This window comes from Nicotiana tabacum, chromosome 18 (genome assembly GCF_000715075.1).
Source record: "Nicotiana tabacum cultivar K326 chromosome 18, ASM71507v2, whole genome shotgun sequence".
In the NCBI taxonomy this organism is placed as follows: Eukaryota; Viridiplantae; Streptophyta; class Magnoliopsida; order Solanales; family Solanaceae; genus Nicotiana; species Nicotiana tabacum.
The window spans coordinates 11,297,835-11,319,025 of NC_134097.1; positions in this window are offsets into that span (position 1 = coordinate 11,297,835).

Consider the following 21,191-nt stretch of genomic DNA (forward strand, 5'->3'; position numbering starts at 1 on the left):
AAGGGGTGATTAGTTGAAATGAGAATATGATTGAGTTTGCTTTTTGAGAAACAAATAGGGGACCATTTGAGGGAATAATTTAGTTTATTAGAATTGTGTTTGCCATTAAAGAATAAATTGAAGAACTTTTTCCTGTACGTGGGCATCTTTTTATCTACCTTTTTATTAATTCATCCAAATCCATGCACAAACGGTTATTAATCCAACTTTTCTTGGAATTTTGCGGTGCAATTATTTTGGTCAATAACTGAGAAAATAGTAAAACACTATTTTTGAGGTAATTAATGATGTGACACTCAAACAAAAGGTTTCTTGGTTTTTGAATATTAAAACTTTTTATGTACTTCATTACTTACAAGTTGTGAGTTGTCCATAAACTAGATAAATCACAAAGGTCAATGCTAAGAAAGGGTAATTTTGGAATGACAACGTTCAACTCACATAGGTGTATTAACTTATGCTCCCTCCCTCCGTCTCATATTATCTATTCGTGATTTTAAAAAATAATTATCTTAAACTATTTATCAATTTAGATAAGATGAAATTAATTATTTTTGCTCATTTTACCCTTAGTAGTAATTGTTCATGAAAATGAAGATGACTCATAAATAAAATAAATATTTAATGAACATAGAATATATTTTAAAACATAAATAAATATAAAATAGTCAAAAATCCCTTCTAATTAATATTTTTTAAGGGTCTTGTAAAAGAAAAATATGATAAATAATTTGAGATGGAAGGAGTATAGATTAGAGGGTAACGAAATTTTGGATTACTGAATAGTTTATTAGCTGTAAAAGATTATTTTGTTTCCTCATAATATTAATATATAATTGCTATAAATAATTATTAGTAGTTGACTTTAGGTGGTATAAGATGAGCTTAAAATAAATTGACATAGTTAGTGAGAATTTATATTGTTCGAAGCGTGGCTATTGTTGTCGCGGACTCTTAAAAGGAGTACTATATAAAGCTCAAGGATATGGCTAAATGTGTTATGAATTTGGTGAAACCAATTCTACATTCCAGTAGAAAAAATAAGGTCGTAAATGATTTTTTCTCGTATATATATATATATATATATATATATATATATATATATATATATATATATATATATATATATATATATATATATATATATATATATATATATATATATATATATATATATATATATATATATATATATATATATATATATATATATATATATATATATATATATATATATATATATATATATATATATATATATATATATATATATATATATGTGTGTGTGTGTGTGTGTGTGTGTGTGTGTGTGTTAGCTGATCGGACTTAGCAACTTAGTAATAATTGTTATTCAAGAACATAATTAGTAGTACTATTAAGGAATATATGCAATGATTACTAGGTCATACCTAGATAAAACCTAGTTCCTTTAATTTGTTCTCTTTTGTTTTAAATCTTGCTCCTCCAATGGGTTACAAATGATAATTTTTTTAATTTATAGTTTTCTGTTATCATGCACTCATTTTAAGATTCGATTCATTTGTATTTGCAAGGCTTAATAAATGAAAAATGCTCTTCACCAGAATTTTTTTCATTTCTAGAATTCAAATCCGAAATTTTTAGTTAAAAGTGAAAGAATTTTATTCATGTCACTACAATATTTTTTCTTTTCTTCATATTTTAACAAGGAAAGAGAAGAGGCTAAACTATAGGTTATAAATGGTGAGGAAACCATTGCAATTGAACTTGTGACACTAAACTTCAAATTGTGACATTGACTACTGAAGTATCTCAGCAACAACGACATTGTGCTTTTCTGTGCTTGTGTTTTTTCCTACGTTTTAAGTGAAATTGGATATTTATCGATAATTATATAATTTCACATAAAAATATATTCTTTTACACACATAAAACGAAAACGTGAGACGAAATTCCTACTCATATATATCCACTTGCAAGTAGAGGTGTTCATCAATCAGTTCAATGTAATTTTAACACAATTCGGTTCAATTTTTTAATTATTTTTTAAAATTATAAATTGAAATTGTAATAATTTTCAGTTATAAAATTTTAACTTTTTCCTGAATAAAAGTATATATGTCCAAATAATTCAACTTTCAATTCAATTTATATTTATATTTTTTAACGTCAATCAAATAATATTCAGGGGCCAATCGGCATATGCAGTCTACCGATTACGGGTTAATTTGAACTTATAAATTTCGATAATGGAGTATAAATATATATGTAAACTTAGTAAAATCTTAACAAATATTATAATTGAGCCCATAATTTTAATAGTAAAATAAGTTTAATGCTGAAAATTTTAAAAATTAAACACATTAAATTTAAATCTTGAGTCTGACTCTCATAACATCCGTAACGGATTCATTTAATGAATCATGAACATGCTTGCTTACAAGAAACTAAAATGGAACACGAGGGATAGCAAAGAGGGAGGTCAAAAGAGTGAGTAAAAAAGGATTACAATTATGACAAAAGCAACTCTCTTTCCCCACTTGCTTTCAAAAAATAGTTATTCTCATGCCTTTATCCTTTCGTGTCATTGAAGCTATGTGTAATACTCTCCGATCCATATTTAGTTTTTGATATATCCCCTAAGAAAATCCGAACTCTTAGAGAAAAAAAATATATTCATAAAATTACTTTTAATTAATTGTTACTTTGACATATTGGGATATGTAAATAAGGATAAATTTTGAAAAGATAAAATTAATTTTTTCTTGATTATGTAAAAAAACACTTATTTTGGACCAAAATAAAAAGGCCAAAAAATCAATTATTATGGACAGAAGAGAGTATTACTTTTTTTTCTCGAATATTCGGTATTCGCTTTGGGATTTTGATTAAATCTAATTCGTGCCATGCAAGGTTTATTAAAAAGAAATGCTTCATACCAAATCCCGAAGTCAAAATATTTAATTAAGGATGAATAAATCTTTTCTATCTTCTCTCTAAGATAGTGCCTAGATCATTATGCCTTTCGTGCATGTCGAAACTTACTCGACAAAAAAATTTGCTACCTTATGGTTGTTATAGTTACGGTCGCCGTTCATCAAAAGTTTCGTCGCCAACTCTTTTATTATCATGTCACCAACTTTCTTGACCTTCCGGCGCTGAGTAGCTTCCATACATGATCTTACGAGTTTGCGGATTATACAAAAACTAAAGACCCTCGAGATTACCCTTTGGACCTTGCCATGCATGCATTGATGTTGACCACTGCATGCTACTTTGTGACCCTTTTACATTAATTGCTCTACTATTTGACCCTACTGCCCTACTACGTAGGGTTAGTTAAGTAAGCCACTGCCTATGTTTTTTCTGAATTAAGAAAAGAGGAAAAGTTTGTGGAAAAAGAAAAATGATAAATATTTATTAATCTTTTAGACAAGTTTAATTAATTATTATGCTCAATTAGAAGTGAAATATATGAGTTTTTGTTATATTTGATCACAATTAAACTACTTTTAAACTAAAAAGAAACTACTAGTATTATAGTAGGTGTCAATCTACCATAACTATTCTTCTTTATCCAGATTTGAAATGGAACTTAGACGTGGAGGTAATTAGTGAAATAAAATATAACCTGATTATCACCTGTAGGTTAATTGGAATAATTCTATATAAAGCAAAGTTAAATAATTAATCTATATAAAATTCTTTAATTAGTAAAATTTTGTTACATCTAAAAAATTCTGTGACAAATGGAATATCTTATTTAACTATTTTTTGACCTTCGAGACTATGGGTCACCAGAAATTACGCCGCTTTTAAATGCCAAAGCCATTTTAATATGATATAATTTGTCGTGATTTTTCATACAGTAAAAGTCAATTTTTTTGAAGTAAATTATTTCTCTTTTCCCTATAAAAGAAGAGAAGGTTTAGAGAGGAGAAGAAAACAAAGTTACTTTTGGAGTGACAAAATACAAGCCATAGTTAGAGAAGGTGGTTTTAAATAATCCAAAAATATTTGCGTATAATAGGACAAGAAAAAGGAACCTCTTTTTTTGTATACATCAATTACATGCAATTGCACTCGAAATTGGTGAGGAGTTTGTCATTATTATTCACAGTATCTATAGAGTTCTGAATTGCATTTACTGAATGTGTACATTTTTCACGGGTTCTATACACAATTTGATGTACGAAATTAGAAGAAAGAATTGTTACTTTCAAGCGTGAACCAGGTCGGGCGGACACATGCGGATTAGTGTCCGAGCCAATTATTCAATTCGGCCGCGCAAATACTTAGTTAGACTCCTTAACCTTGATAAGAAAGTGATTATTTCATTGCTTTTTTCCCAATTGAAAATTTTGTATGAATTAGGGAACGAAGGTGGATTAATAATGTGAAGTTTATGTATTTTTATAGCGTTTTTAAGTTCATACATAATAATAATTAAATTTATGATCAAATATTTAATAGAATTTCTTTTAATATATACTGATATGAGATCTTAACAAATATACTTGTTTGACAAAAAAATATAGATCTTTGTTCAAATAATTAAATTTATATAAATAGGGGTTAATCTTAGCTAACAATAATATCCCTAGATGGAGTTCTTAAATAAGCAACAGATACTACATAGATACCGCCGGACAGTGACAGAGGCATACAATAAATATTCTAGAAATCATAGGCAATAATGTAGCATTCAATATCAGTGAATAGAAATAAATGACATTTAAGAAAATATAATGAATGAGTCACCCAAGAAAAGATGGAATAAGTGGATGTTCTTTCTCACAATGATAAATGATAGGCAATCCCTTGAATATTTGAGTTATTCTCGGATCTTGTGGAAAAATATGAACAAGAATTTCAGCGAAAAGGTGTTGTTCGTCTCTTAGCAGATGAGATCTGATTCTCTTTCTCAAGTCAAAGTGTGTTTTTTTACAAATGAATATCACATGTTCCCTATCATAGTGTCTTTTTCTATTTATAGGGAACATGCTCCTTAAAAATCATAATAATACAAGTGCAGAGAATATCCACTAGAATATTCTCTGTAATATCCTATCTTGAAACTAGCCGTTATAACTTCGCCAAAAGTACTTGGCCTCTGCCTTGACCCTTGTTGACTCCCCGACTTCGTCCCTTGTTGACTCTTCAACCACAAGCTTCGCTTCTTCTTGGGCCATTTCAGCAAACGACGACTTGGGAACTCTTCCCCTAGTACTATCTTGGCTTAAATATTCTAAGGATAGATTTGACACATACAGTTAGTCCCTTCGCTTATTGAGGCCGGCTTCAGGCGGGTTCGATGGGCGAATTTTGTTCTTTGTGGTCGAAACAATTGACCGAGCTATGCAGGTCATGGTGGTTACGGCGAACTGGCAGCGTGGCCTTACGTGGGCCGCACATTTCAAATGCTTCAGTTTTCCCACGCGATTTGCTGGAATTATGCTGTAAGTACCAAATTTCCTTGTTTGTAGGTATCTGATTTTTCTCATGTGCTTGGTCGTGGGATTTGACCTCTTGTCCTCTTCTCATGCAGCCAAAACCTCGCCTCCTCTTTTGGTCGGTCTCATTTCTGATTGGGTCAATCGGCTTCTCCCTCACATCGCTGGGATTTATGAGTGGCCAAGTTTCTTCAGGAAGTTTGGGCTTTCTCTCCCTTCGACTTGTAAGTCCCTTTTACCATAGGTGTCTTAGTTTTTTTTTTGTTTACCTTTGATGACGTTTCCCTTTCCTTGTATTTTTTTAGCTTCGGCCAAGGGATCTTCGAGGAGGCCGAGAGCTCTTGCACCCTCGTTCCAGAAAAGGAAAGCTATTACGTACTCGGCTACTGCCCCTTCTTCGACTGCGACTGATGCTGCTTTTGTCCCGGTCCCTCTCGTTGCCACGTCAGAATCTATCCCTCTTTCAGCCATGGAGACTTCGGTTGTGGAGACCTCGATTGTGAAGACCTCAATTTCTCCCTTATACGCTCTTATAGACGAGGATGACGAACATTTGCCCAGTGATGGAGATTTGATGCCTCGTAAGATGAGGGTCGTGAACGTCGGGGGATAGGGGTCGGTGACCGCCGATGTAGCATACTGCGGTTTTATCCTTCGGGAGACGGCAACAGTGCATATCGGGAAAAGTCTAGAGGCTAGTTCCAAGGCCATTTGCTTGGAGGATACAGATATATAGCCTACGGGGGATGTGGTCGAAGGCATGGTGGGCAGTGGCAGCCCTTTTCTTCCCAGATGCGATGAGGCCTCGTCTTCGTCGGTTGCAGCGGACGTACCCTCTTCGACTGATGATAGAGGTAAGGTTGTTGCTGAGGAGGATATTGGATCCGATTCCGACATAGATGTAGACGAGCTGAGGATGATCGACGATGGGCTTACTTAGTTTGAAGTGAGGTACGAGGACTATTACGATCCCGATGGACCATAATCTTCTCGTGGATACCGAGAGGATTATCCCCTCCCTTGTTCCTCTTAGTTCTGAAGTTGAGGGTATTACCCTCAAGACTATGAATGGTAGCGACCTATCGAATAACATTGTCGGCCTCGCCCTTCGGGTAAGTACATTTGCTGTTAGTGATTTCCCTTTGGTTTTGTTCTTTCATGGTCTCTAACTTCCTTTGTTCGTTTTGTAGACTGTCGTCTTGGAAATTGAGAGTGCTCATAATGAGCATAGGCGTAAAGATATCTATGTGAAGTTGAAGGACAAGTACTTTAGAGTCCTCGAGAAGTATTGGGAGCTCCGGTGTTGGCTTCGTGAAGGCGGCGATGTGCGCCAACTGAGGGAGGACTTAAAGGCCAGAGAGGAGGAGCCGATGCAGATGGTGGGGAAGTGCAGCATCATGGAGGGGACGTTGAGGAGCAATGATGAAGAGCTCGAGCTCAGCAAGGGGGTCGAAGCCTAGTGCAGTGATCTCCAAGCTCAAGTGGTTTTGCTGCGAGCCCAGCTTGAGGAATGTCAATTTAGGGCGCAGGGTCTTAGTGGCAAGGTCGCCGAGAAGACGGAGGAGTTAGAGAAGGCGGAGTCTGCTTGGTCGGAGGCTTTGAGGAAGGCAGAGTCTCTTGAGGTGGTGATCCAGACTCTCCGTTCCGAGAGCGAAAATGACTTAACAACGTCCAGGCTTAAAGAAGAGCGACTCGATGGGAGGATTGGAGAGTTGGAGAAAGAGACTTCTGGCCTCTACAATCGAGTTGCTGGTTTAGAGGCCGAGAAGGCCCGATTACTGGCACATCCATCCTCTTCCCGTACATCAGATTTTCCTAATGTTACTCAGGAGTTATATGAGGAAAGGATTCATGCCGAGGCACAATTGGATACCTTTCGAGATTTGCATACAACGGAATCCGTTTATGGGGTTCCTCGAAGATGTTCGTGTTAAGGATCATGAAGTTCGAGTCGTTTGTGGGTATGATCCCGCTAAGCCTGAGGCCGGTGAGGAAGAGGGGGATGAGGGTGTAGATCGACTCGAGGAGAATGCCTGGTATGGTGCCGCATATCCTGAAGGCAAAGTTGGCGATGGTAAAGGTATTAATGGTCAAATATAACTTTTCATTAAATCGCGGCCGAGAGGTGGTAGGTGTTTGTTCGATCGTAATCGAACATAACCTTTCATTAAATCATGGACGAGGGTCGGTAGGTGTTTGTTCGAGCTTGGTCGAACATAATCTTTCTTTAAATTGCGTTCGAGGGCTGGTAGGTGTTTGTTCCAGCTTAGTAGAACATAACCTTTCATTAAATCGCGGTCGAAGGCCGGTAGGTGTTTTTTCGAGCTTAGTCAAACATAACCTTTTGTTAAATCGCGGTCGATGGCCGGTAGGTATTTGTTCGAGCTTAGTCAAACATAACCTTTCATTAAATTGTGGTCGAGGGCCGGCAAGTGTTTGTTCAAGCGGGGTCGAACATAACCTTTTATTAAATCGCGGTTGAGGGCTGGTAGGTCTAACATAACCTTAACACGGAAAAGGTGTGCTAATAAGTGTAAGTTTCTTATTGCTTTGACATTGTTGCTTTGGATACGTACTTGGAGAAATTTTCAGATTTTTGGGTGTTGGATGGCGTTTCAGTCCCAGTCCCAGTCTATCCGGTCCCTTTATTTGTTGACCTGGAGAGTATTGAGAGGTTGAGCAATGGAATAGTAACCACGACCCTACCTTTGCGTGCTTCGACTTGAAGCGTTCCCTTCACCACCTCGTTAAAAAACCTTCTTGAGAAAACCCAAATGGGATAAAACTCTAAAGTGAGGGAAAAAGAGTACGACTTGGGGGATGCTTTTTCTCTCAGAAGTTGAAGTATTTGGGGTGGATGATATTCTAGTTGTTTGGTAGTATTTCCATTGTCTCTAGTTGGAATGAACCCTTCATTTCTTTGGCTGTGATTTTGTACGGAAAATCCAGTTTGTTCCCAACATGCCTTCTCGGGGATCTTTGCTCGTTTGAGTTTTGTCTTTCAGTATATAGTCCCCGACTTTAAGCGGCTGGACCTTTGCTTTCTTGTTGTAATAACATTCTACTTATTGTTCTTGGGCGACCATTCTTATGTAGGCAATGTCTCTTCATTCGTCAATTTCGTCGAGTTCCTGCATTCTGCTCTCGTCGTTGCTCGTGCCGCTTTCATGGGAGTACCTTAGGCTGGATTCTCCGACCCCGACTGGTATTACTGCCTCAGTCCCATAATCCAAAAAGTAGGGTGTCTCTTCTATGCTCGTCTTCGGAGTTGTTCGATAGGCCCATAATACTTCTGATAGCATTTTCGGCCATTGTACCTTGGTGTATTTGAGATTTTTATTCATGATGTTTAGGATAGACATATTGGATGACTCTACTTGCCTCTTACTCGCTAAATGGTATGGGGTTGAGAGTATCTTCTTGATATGCCATTTCTCAAAAAACTCGGCGGTTTTCTTCCCAGTAAACTGTGGTTCGTTGTAACTACTGATTTCCTTAGGTGGGCCAAATTGGCATATGATGTTTCTCCATATAAAGTTGATTACCTCATATTCCCGTATTTGGGCGAATGCTCCTGCTTCTACCAATTTAGAGAAATAGTTAGGTAAAACCAAAAGGAATCGTACATTACCTCGCCCTGCTGGGAGGGCCCCACGATATCCATTGCTCATTTGATGAATGACCTAGGAGAGGTGACCGGGTGGAGGTGTTCGCTTGCTTGGAGAGTCTTTGAGGTGTACTTTTGGCACTGTTCGCATTTCCTCACGAAGTCTGCGACATCCTTTTTCATGGTGGGCCAGTAGTAACCCACCTGAATGAGGCATCTGACCAGTGCTCGATAGCAGGAATGAGCTCTGCAATGGACTTCGTGGACTTCTTCGAGGACGCGCAGGGTTTGGTTCAGCCCTAAGCACCTCGACAGAGGGCCGCCGTATGTCTTCTTGTATAGGTCGCTATGAAGGAGACTATATCTGGCCATTTGCATTCTTTGTTTCTTGTCCTCTTTTTTGTAGCCTGGGGCTGGGAGAGTGTCGTCCTGCAAATATACGATAATGTGATTGCGCCCGTCCCAAGTTAAGTTTATGGTTCTTACCCCGATCTGGTCTAGTGATCAGTTGAGGAGGTGGACTACGCTTTTATATCCGGTTGCGATGCTTTTGGTAGCTGCGACTAGTTTGGCGAGGCCATCTTGACTTTTGTTCCGAGTTTCTCAAGAGCGTATAATTATGAGCAGGTAATAAAGGAGGAATGCCCCTTTCATCCCGATGAGTCCTTGTCCTTGGTCTGGACAGGCCTTCTTTATAGCGGAGGGAGGGTGCGGCGGCCGCCCTGACATATGGTTGGTACCGTTCTCTGTTAGGTCACGGAATCGGATGATATCTTTTGGTACTGTCTCTTCGTTCTTTTCTGGATTCGGCTTGTACCGAGGTTAGCCAGTGAGTTGGTCCATTGAGATCGTCCTCGTCTGCCCATACCTCGGCATAATAAGCATTGTGCATTTCGTCCCAAGTGGTTGGAGGATACTTCATCAATCGGCTCAATAGTTTTCTAGTTGCTCTTGTGTTACATCCCGTACTTTAATATTAGGATGAGTCGTAGTAATCCATATGAGCTTGAAGGGATTAAGACCATTCATGAGGTTATAGAGGATTAGTGACTATGTTATTGTAAGACCCCGTAAGTTTAACAATATTGATATTGTTATATACATATGATATGTTATTTTGAGTGGAACATTTTTGTAAAAAGTTTGAAAATTATGATGTTATATAGTTATTAATATTACTACTTCCGAATATGCTTTAAATTATACACATAATATGAGGAAGTTTATGAGATATTCTTTATTGTAAAGATTGAAATTATTTTCTCACAAGACAAGAAGGTTATCTTTTTACCATTTTAAGAATTAAGCGTACAAAAATTTATACACTTTATATGAGATTAGAAAAATTAGAAGTTGATAAAATATATGTATTTTTATATGGATGTTTTAATGAAATAATAGTGTATGCATTAATTTTATATGATACCATAATTTATTAATATTGTAATATTTTAATAGTAGTACTTTAGGATGAGGACAAGACTATTTTCGAGGTTATAAGTATTTATGATATGTCAAACAAGTGATAAGTAAGTGTTATAAAGGTAAGAGGGTAAACTAATAGAAGAAATTGAGTATTGGCGAAGTTCATCAATTTGTTGATAAATATTTAAGTTAGATTTTTGGATAATGATTAAAGAGGCAACATCCACGTGGGATTATAGGAATTTGGCAACAAATTGTCAACTATTTATGTGCTAAGGAGGTGGTGGCAATGTTTAAAGACATTTGCACCTTTATCTCACTTTGTTAAGAATTTTATTAAGAAGACAAACATTATACGGTGCTAGATTTCTTTTCTTATAGTAGCAACGTCCCATTCTTAGCATCAATAAAATTTGAAATATAGAAACTCTATTCCACACGAAATATTGCTCCTAAGTTTCAAAGTGAATCGGAATTACTTCTTAGTGTTGTAAATTAACGTGAAGCTATCAAGAACGCAACCCAAAGTTTGATCCAACGTTTATGACCTTCAACGAGTTCGCATGAGCATTCGAGGTTAGATGTTATCAAAAGGATTTACTAGTCGTAGTCATCAAAAAATAGAATTGAGGTATGTTAAGGCTATCATTCCTTTTCTTTTGGCATGATCCAAGTAACGATACGTAAACGTAATGTTATTCCATAAGTAGTTATAGTCTTAGCAGTTAAGGATGTCTATGTTATTCATTCCCGTAAAGTTATATTTAAGTATGTCTAAGTACGTTCCTAAGTCTCTATTGAGGTATAAAGATATTAATGTTTATAATATAGTGATACATACATCTTCATACATTTACCACCGTGCTACAGCCGTTGGGCAGACATGCATATTCATTTACCATCGTTCTACGGTCGGTTGGGTAGTTACACATTTACCATCGAGCTATGGTCGGTCGGGCAGTCATGCATTTACCACCGATCTATGACCAGTTGGACAGTTACACATTTACCACCGAGCTACAGTCAGTTTGGCAATTACCATTGATCAGTTGGGCAGTCATGCATCATACGATATCGATCGGGTGTCTTCATTCAAGCGACGGTACAGAAGAAGAACGAAACGAAGTGAGAGGCCGGGGGGCAGGGAAAAGAGTCGAGTCGATCAGGCTCGACGATCGGGAGAAGCAAAACGAAATCAGGATTTGGCCGAAAAAGAAGCAAGGCTATGGATACCATGACCGATCACCATCGATAAAGAAGAATCTTTCTAAATCACTTCGTGTCAGCGGGGCCTTCAAGCATCCGAAATACGCCCTGATCAGTTGGGCAATCATGCATCATATGATATGGATAATAGAAATAGTATCAAAGAAACATTATATATGTAAGTATAATAAGTATGCATATACGGTGGCACTTCAGAGATTCAGGTTGATTCTTATATGTCTTTAATTAATGTTGACTTATTGTTATGTTTCAGTTCCGCCTTACATACTCGGTACATTATTCGTACTGACGTCCTTTTGTTGGGGATGCTGCCTTCATGCCTACATATATATATAATCAGTTTGACGAGTCCTGATAGTAGACGAGGTTAGCATTTATCGAAGGATCGGTAAGACCCCGCCTCATTCAGAGTGCAGTCGAGCCTATGAGTCATTGTGTCAGAGTTTTGCTACAGACTTATGGGTAAGCCGGTACCGTGTCCCATTTGATGTCAAATAATCTTAGAGGCTTTGTAGACAGAAGTTCATTTTGTACAGTATGTCAGAGGCCTTGACGACCCATATGTATTCATGTTTTAAGAATAATGGTTCATTGATACAGAGTTTGCCCACTTATAGTTATACATTACGAGTCGTGGCCATGTTGGCCCATGATAGTTACAGAAGAAAAAAAAGAGTTAAATAGTGGTTCGCTCGGGCCATTACGGAACAGGTTCTAGCCACGCCTTCGTAGGTTTGGGGCGTGACATTTTGAACCCTCTCTACTCAGCCCGTTTTGAAAAGCTACGACCGCCATCCCTTCAGATACGTTTGGCAGAGTCATCCTTACTTTGTTGAACCGGGCGAGGAAGTCCCTTAGTCCCTCTCTCAGGGACTGCTTAATAGAAAATATGTCGTTTACTCTCGCCTCATCTTTCATATATACGACATGGGTTGTTACGAACTTATCGGCCATTTCTTCATAAATTTCTATGGAGTGTGCTGGTAGTTGCGAATACCATGCTAATGCCCCTCCCATGAGGATCTCGCCAAAGTTCTTCAACAAAATGTAGGACACTTGTTCCTTGGCGAGGTCGTTGCCTTTCACGACGGTGATGTAGTGAGTCACGTGATCTTCAGGATTAGTTCTTCTGTCGTATATCCTGAGGTAGGGCGGTATTTTGAAGGTCTTCGTTATGGCATGTGGGGTTGCATCATCGTTGTACGGCTGCTCTACGAACCTATCGGCGTCCCTTTTCGGCAGCAACTTAGGATCACCTGGTATCTTTTCAACTCATTCTTGGTGTTATTTCATCTGGTCCCGGAGTTCCTTATTTTTATTCTCTATATCTTCCATCCTCTTTAGAATGACGGCAATGGCATTGTCACATGCACTATCAGTAACGTTGTGAATTATACATGTCGTTGGAGGGAGAGGTTAGATGCACTGCTCGTTTGTTTGTTGTATTATGCTAGCCTTTGCAGTTTCTGCAGTCATTCCTAGAGCGGGTGTTAAGGACGTTTGCTAGCATGTCGGTCAGCCATGTCTTGAGGAGCTTTTCACAGTTAGGGGCGTCCCTTCCTCTGTAGACATGGAGGCCCCTTTTCCGATGGGTTTTGTTATGCTGCAATGTGGGGGTGGCGATCTCTCTCGCCTAGGGGACGCGTTGGGCGTCGTGTCCTCACCTATTATTTTACAGATTTCGTTGATGACATTCATAAGGTTGGTTGGGAAGTCACTTATTATTTTTGTCCTTATGAGGTTGGTTGGGAAGTCACTTGTTATTTTTATCTGTTCTCATTGGTTAACTGTCATGTAGGGTTATGTATACACAAAGAAAGGAGATCTCGGATTTTTTCGACGTTACTGACTTGCGTTAATTATAAATCCATAGGAAACTAAAAATTTAACGAAGAAGTCTCCATAGACGATACCAAATTATTTTACAAAAAAAATATAGATCTTGGTTCAAATAATTAAATTTATATATGTAAGGGTTAATCTTAGCTAACAATAATATCCTTAGATGGAGATCTTAAAGAAGCAACATATACTATATAGATAACGTCGGACAATGGCAGAGGCATACAATAAATATTTTAAAAATCAGAGGCAATAATGTAGCATTCAATGTCAGTGAATAACAATAAATGACATTTAAGTAAATAAAATGAATGACTCACCCAAGAAAGGATGGAATAAGTGGATGTTCTTTTTGACAATGATGAATAATAGGCAATTTCGTGAATATTTGAGTTATTCTCGGATCTAGTGAAAAAGTATGGACAAGAATCCCAGTGAAAAGGTGATGTTTGTGTCTTAGGAGAAGAGATCTCATTCTCTTTCTCAAGTCAAAGTGTGTTTTTACAAATGAATATCACATGTCCCATATCATAGCGTCTTTTTCTATTTATAGGGAACAACAACAACAACAACAATAACCCAGTATAATCCCACTAGTAGGGTCTGGGGGGGTAGTGTGTACACAGACCTTACCCCTACCCTATGGTAGAGAGGCTGTTTCCGATAGACCTTCGGCTCCCTCCCTCCAAGAACTCCCCACCTTGCTCTTGGGGTGACTCGAACTCACAACCTCTTGGTTGGAAGTGAAAGGTGTTTATCTCTATAGCAACCCACTCTAGTCTATTTATAGGGCACATGCTCCTAAAAAGCCTAATAGTACAAGTGCAGAGAATATCCACTAGAATATTTTCTGTAATATCCTATCTTGAAAGTAACCGTTATAACTTCGCCAAAAGTACTCGACCTCGACCTCGACCCTTGTTGACTCTTCGATCACATGCTTCGTCACTTCTTGGGCTGTTTCGACAAACGACGATTTGGAAACTCATACCCTAGTACTATCTTGGTTTAAATATTCTGAGGATTGATTTGACCCCATACACTAATGAATTAATGTGTTCATAATTAACATTGAGAATCCGCCCCTTCGAGGGAAAAGGACATTAGGTGTCAAGTTCACATACCTTGTATGATAAATTTCTACTCTTTCATGCAAAGGACGAATGTTGAATTGAATGTCTAACATTTAAAGAAGTAACAAATATATAAATTATTATAATAACAAACTTTGTCATTTTTTATGTTGTTGTACCAAATAAAATATTTTCAAAGCTAGATAATTTATGGAACTTTAGAATTCTTTTAATTAAAAAAAATCATTCTTTTTCCAATGCGGAATTTTATGAGACTCACAATGAGTAATAAGTGTCCCACAAATTAATGCGTAGTGATTGGACGGCTAGTTTACGTTAAATACTTTCCAATTGAATTTATCATAAAGTGCGTCTTGGTTCTTTGGTTTCATATTTTCTAAATCAAATAAAATCATTAGTCAGTGCTTCTTTACATATAAAAGTTGGTTTACAGTAGTAAATTTCATAGACGTTTGAAATTTAATTTTTTTGTGACAAGTCGGTATTTCAGAAAATGATCAAGAAATGAAATAGGACATTTTAAAAGACGTCTAACATAATCTTATTATTATGATTATTGCAAAGGGGGTTAATAATTTCTCCCAAAATTATTATACTAGTTGGTAATCGGCCGATAATTCATTTTTAATTTACCAACTAACTCTTTCCGTTGGTAAAACATTTTTTTCATACTATTTTATTGAAAGCAGAAAGGAGAAGTTTAAACAAGATTATTACAAACAGGAACTCGTCTATTTGAAATTGACACAGTCCCTGCTAATTCAGTTCGGAAAGTAAACTAATCATGTAAAGGTGAAAGATCCCAAAATAAAGTCTATCGTTCCAAGCCATTTATAGATCTTGATCTTCCAAAAAGAGCCAGAGCATCTGTGATCTTATTCGCCTCCCTATAAACGTGTTGTATGTGCGAAAAATTAATCGTATATAGTAGAAATCTGCAATCATTTAACATACATAAAAGTAATGCTACGTGCATCACAGTTAGAAGCGCTTTCCTATTTAACGAGCCTTAAGTTGCACGAATTAAAATTAATAAGATTCTAACACAAATATTAAAGTTTGAATACCGAGCGCAAAAACAAAAAACAAAGTTGCATATTTCATTATCAACTGCATGAGCATGACACCAAATAAATAGAACACAAAAAACAGTTTAATTTTTTTGAAATGAAGCTAGCTAAAGTGTAAACAGGTATCAAAAATTTCAAAATCACCTGTGCTATGTTTAACAAATGTTATATAATTTGCATTAACCAAAACCAAAAAGCAAGAGTCATAGGGTAAAAAGGGGGACAAGAATTCTACAAAATGAGCTTCCCTAGACAAATTGGAATTGGAATGAAAAAGATAATCGAATTTCACTTCCTCCGTGTGGATTTGTAGTTGGATAAGTACACGTCTTTTTAGGAAAAAAAGGGAAAGTAAAGTAACTGAATTCGATTCCCATAAATATATAGGCGCACTACTATCCGAGACACGGAACCCAGAATTCTAAATTTTAGATTTGAATATTAATAATCGAATTCAAAATTTAATATTTGAAAATAGAAAATAAATGTTTTAATAGAAATACATTGTTCGAATAAAATTATTTAATTCGTCCGAGCACATACCCGAACTTCTAGTTCTGCCCCTGAGACAAGTGATAGTTGCTCAATTGGTAAAACACCTTCACTCACGAACGTTAGGTCTTAAGTTCGAGTCACGCTGTAGAAAAAGAATGAAAACATAATAGATTCTCCTAATTTTAGAAGTAAAAAAAAAAAGTTACGCCCCTGACCACTATGACCTTTTATTCAGGTTTGATGCCAGCAACACCAGTGTCCAAACTTCTAAACAAACTGCTCCTGAAACGAAGGCCATTACTCTTTTTCTGTTACAAAGAATATAAAACAACATAAGTATAATGGGTTCTAGATAAATTGGAGTCGACTAAATAATTTTTACTGACAAAATGTGTGTCTAGATGAGCATTTTATGTTGGTTTACCAAAACATACTCACTAGACCAGTGGTTGCGCTCATGGCATATAACGTTAGGATCGGGAATTCGAGTAGTGCGGAATTTAGTCAAACAATGATATAATGACAATAACAAAGACAATTAGATTATACGGTTAAAATTGGGCCCCCCCAATTTTACTATTTGACCGAGACCGGGAGTTTGCATCGAAGGATGGCCTCGTAACAGAATAGGCCATATCACGAGGATAAGGTACCGAGTTCAGAACCGAGGTACATGTCAAGATAGAGGCTAGTAGCGATCGAATCCAAATGAGACAGACATCGAGCAAGATCGAAGATAACATAATAACAGAAAGACAAGATATCCGTGGCTGGTCGAGGATCATGGCGTAAATCTCAGAACGGATCAAATCAGAAACAATTCATTAGCTAATCATGGAGTTTCTTTCTATAATTAGAATTATACCATAAGTAAAACTCTTCATACTATATAACCGGGGGGGGGGGGGTCTAATCATTTGTAACACACTGTTGACACACATAAAAAGCAATATAATTCTCTTTCTCGTTCTCACCATTGTTCATCAGCTTGTTATACTTTCATAGTTCTTGCATCAACCAGTTCGAGGGTGTCCAAACTCGAGGGCTGAGTTTCATTGTAACACTGATTTGTTTTACTTTATTGTTAATTTCTATTACTCATCCTCACATTTATTAATTGGTATTAGGTGAAATCACGTGTCCTTAGAACCATATTATAGGTTTAATTGTTATCCAATTTTAAGGGTAAATAGTTTGGTGCCCACCGTGGGGCTAAGAATAATAGTGATTGCTTAATATTGATTCCGATAACACACACTACTTTACACTTGTTCTCGTAAGAATCTTTATTTTCAGGATAAACATGTCAAACTCACAAGCAGCGCCTACACATGGTGACAACGACCTAGGATTTCACGGGAAAAATGATAATATAGCCGCCCTAGGGATCGAGGTGCCTCAGGCTGATCTCGAGGAAGCACTAATTACAAATCCCGTCGATGTCAGTTCACATGTCTCCTTAAACGCAAATTTGGGCGTTGATCTCGAAGGTAGCATACACAGAGAATTTCGATCAGGTGGTCGAGGTACGCAGGGTGGAGAAGATGGTGGAGTTAGCCTCCAATTGATATTCGAAATATTATAAGCTCAACAAGCCGCTATAGCAAAACTACAAAATCAGCACCGAACACCGAGTAGGATCGAACCAGAAGTCGTTTACAGGACCGAGCCTATGCCAGAAAGGTCGAATGCCAACGAATCGGGGACTGACCCCGCCATTATGAAAATGCTCGAGGAGCTCACTAAACGGATTGACTCGGGAGAAAAGAAAATCGAGGCTAATGACAAGAAAGTGGAGACATACAACTACCGGGGGCACCACCGATCCTAAAAGGTATGGATTCAAAAAAAATTGTACAAAAGCCTTTCCCTCCAAGTGTGGCTCTAAAACCCATTCCGAAGAAGTTCCGAATGCTAGAAATTCCTAAGTACAACGACACCACCGACCCTAATGAACATGTCACTTCTTATACATGTGCAATAAAAGGAAACGACTTGGAAGACGATGAGATTGAATCTATTCTATTGAAGAAATTCAGAGAAACCTTGTCGAAAAGAGCAATAATATGGTACCACAATTTTCCGCCTAATTCCATCGATTCCTTCGCCATGCTTTCTGACTCATTCGTAAAGGCACATGCCGGAGCAATAAAGGTTGTGACTAGAAAATCGAACCTCTTCAAAGTGAAACAAAAAGACAACGGAATGTTGAGGGAATTCGTATATCGGTTCCAGATAGAACGCTTGGAACTACCACCGGTCACAGACGATTGGGCTGTTCAGGCCTTTACTCAAGGTTTGAACGAACAAAGTTCGGTAGCATCACGACAGCTAAAGCAGAATTTAATTGAATATCTAGCGGTAACCTGGGCCGATGTACATATTTGGTACCAGTCAAATATCAGGGTCGAGGATAATCAATTGGGGACCCCTTCCGGTTCCGCTTATCCAAACAGGCCCGTCGGCAGAACTCAAAGGGATATCGAGAGAGAACCCCGGTTGAGCAGAGATCGATATCTACCATACAACGCAGATCATAGAAACATCAGCCCAGGACGCAATTCCATCCAAAATGACCGAAGGAACGATCGAAGACAGAGCTCTCGAGGGCTCATGAGCAAAAATGATTTCGATAAACATGCCAATCCCACAGAAGCACCACAATTATCAGAATACAACTTCAGCATCAACGCATCAGGTATTGTGTCAACCATTGGGAGAATCAAAGATACTAGATGGCCCATACCCGATCCATCCCAAAGGAACCCCAATCAAACATGCAAACACCATGGTACACATGGTCATAAAACCGAAGAATGCAGACAACTAAGGGAGGACATGGCACGTCTATTCAACGAGGGTCACCTTCGAGAATTATTGAGCGACCAAGCTAAAAACCATTTCTGAGACAGAGATGCAAACTAGAAAAATGAGCAGGAAGAACCACAACACGTGATTCACATGATCGTTGGTGGGGTCGATATTCCACAAGGGTCCGTGTTCAAATGCACTAAAGTATCAATCACTAGAGAAAAACGAACTTGAGACTATGTGCTATAAGGCGCTTTATCATTCAATGATGAGGAAGAAGAAGGGATCTCACAACCCTACAATGATGCTTTGGTAATCTCTATCCTTATGAATAAAATTTAGGTTAAATGTGTTTTGATTGATCCAGGAAGTTCAGCTAATATTATTCGATCGAGGGTCGTGGAGCAGCTCGGCCTTCGAGATCTGATCGTACCCGCAACTCAAATTCTCAACGGCTTTAACATGGCAAGGGAAACGACTAAAGGTGAAATCATCATACCAATAAATGTAGCCGGATCTATTCAAGAAACAAATTTCTATGTGATCGAAGGCAATATGAGATACAACGCACTACTCGGAAGACCCTGGATTCACAATATGAGGGCGGTCCCCTCAACCCTTCACCAAATGTTGAAGTTCCCAACATCGAATGGAGTAAAAATGGTGTATGGGGAACAACGTGCTGCCTAAGAGATGTTCACGGTCGACGAAGTGATACCGGTATCGGCGCTTTCATCAACAAAAGGATCGGAGCCCAAAGGAAAATAGGAATCTAAATAGTAACCACAACTACTAGCCTCGACTCAATCGGAGAAGTAGGGAACGGACGAGGACGATGACTACTGGATCCCTTGATCCTTCATAATCCCCGAGGACTCCGACGCCATCAAATAGACAGTCGAGGAGTTGGAACAAGTCGTACTGATCGAGCATCTAACCGATCGAAAGGTATACCCGGGTACGGGGTTAACCCCCGAGCTCAGGAAAAAACTCATTAAATTTCTTATCAATAATATGGATTGTTTTGTTTGGTCCCACCTAGATATCACAGGGATCCCGCCGGAAATCGCTACATATCGACTGCGAAGTTCTGCCCAGTAAAACAAAAGAGAAGACCCCAGTCCGAGGTAAAACATGCATTCATCAAGGACGAGGTAACCAAACTTCTCAAAATATGATCCATTCGGGAGGTAAAATATCCTAAATGGTTAGCAAACGTAGTTGTAGTCTCTAAAAAGGGAAATACACTTAGAATGTGCGTAGACTATAAAGATTTAAACAAATCATGTCCTAAAGACTTTTTTCCTCTGCCAAATATCGATCGCATGATCGATGCCACGGCCGGCCACGAGATCCTTAGTTTTATAGATGCCTACTCCGGGTACAATCAAATACAAATGAACCCGAAGGATCAGGAAAAAACTTCGTTCATCACTAAGTACGACACCTATTGTTATAATGTAATGCCGTTTGGACTAAAAAATACTGGTGCCACTTATCAATGCTTAGTAAATCGAATGTTTTAAGAACTAGGTAAGTCAATGAAAGTTTATATTGACGATATGATAGTTAAGTCCCTACGAGTAGAGGATCATTTGACACATTTGCAGGAGACTTTCGATATACTAAGAAAATACAACATGAAACTCAACCCGGAGAAATGTGCATTCGGGGTCGGCTCGGGCAAGTTCCTCGGCTTTATGGTATCAAATCAGGGTATCGAAATCAACCCCGATAAGATCAAGGTGATCGTAGACATCACAGTCGTGGATAATGTTAATGCCGTACAAAAATTAACAGGGCGCATAGCCGCCCTAGGCCGATTCATCTCGAGGTCTTCAGATAGAAGTCACAGGTTCTTCTCACTGCTCAAAAAGAAGAACAGTTTTGCATGGACCCCGAAATGCCAACAAGTATTGGAAGAATTAAAGCGGTACCTCTCGATCCCTCCAATGCTTCATGCTCCGAAAGCGGGGAGCAACTCTACTTGTACTTAGCAGTCTCAGAAATAAGTGGAGTCCTAGTTCGAGAAGAGAAAGGTACGCAATTTTCTGTTTACTATGTTAGTCAAACTCTAGGTGAGGTCAAGACCCGGTATCCACACTTAGAAAAATTAGCGCTTGCCCTAATAAGCGCCTATAGAAAATTAAAACCATATTTTCAGTCTCACCCGATTTGTGTGGTAACT